Raw genomic sequence first — 718 nt, 5'->3', positions numbered from 1 at the left:
GGTCTCAGCCTCCCAAAGTGCTGGGATTACAGGCTTGAGCCACCGCGCCCAGCCAGATGGCCCAGTTTGATGCTAAGAAGTTTGTAGAGAGCCAGCCTAAAAAGGACACACCATGGAAAGAGAAGGGGTCACAGGAAGAGAAGCAGAAGCTCCAGGCTGAGCGGGAGGAGAAAAAGGTGACTGCCCCTACTCCTGAGGAGGAGATGGATGAATGTGAGCAGGCGCTGGCCGCTGAGCCCAAGGCCAAGGACCTCTTTGCTCACCTGCCCAAGAGTACCTTTGTGTTGGATGAATTGAAGCTTGAGTACTCCAACGAGGACACATTCTCTGTGGCACTGTCATATTTCTGGGAGCACTTTGATAAGGACGGCTGGTCCCTGTGGTACTCAGAGTATCACTTTCCTGAGGAACTCACTCAGACCTTCATGAGCAGCAATCTCATCACTGGAATGTTCCAGTGACTGGACAAGCTGAGTAAGAATACCATTGCCAGTGTCATCCTCTTTGGAACCAACAATAAGCAGCTCCACTTCTGGAATCTAGGTCTTCCAAGGCCAGGAGCTTGCCTTTCCACTGAGTCCAGATTGGCAGGTGGACTACGAGTCATACACATGGCAGAAACTGGATCCTGGCAGTGAGGAGACCCAGACACTGGTTCGAGAGTACTTTTCCTGGGAGACGCCTTCCAGCATGTGTGCAAAGCCTTCAATCAGGGCAA

At 52.1% G+C, this 718-nt stretch overlaps 1 pseudogene; it reads left to right on the top strand.

The window, feature by feature from the left end:
• Nucleotides 1-56: 56 nt before the first annotated feature.
• On the top strand, nucleotides 57-713 carry LOC108529963 (elongation factor 1-gamma pseudogene; annotated as a pseudogene).
• Nucleotides 714-718: the final 5 nt, after the last annotated feature.

This window comes from Rhinopithecus bieti, unplaced genomic scaffold (genome assembly GCF_001698545.2).
Source record: "Rhinopithecus bieti isolate Rb0 unplaced genomic scaffold, ASM169854v2 scaffold_7807, whole genome shotgun sequence".
NCBI lineage: Eukaryota > Metazoa > Chordata > Mammalia > Primates > Cercopithecidae > Rhinopithecus > Rhinopithecus bieti.
This window is presented reverse-complemented; position numbering and strand designations above follow the sequence as displayed.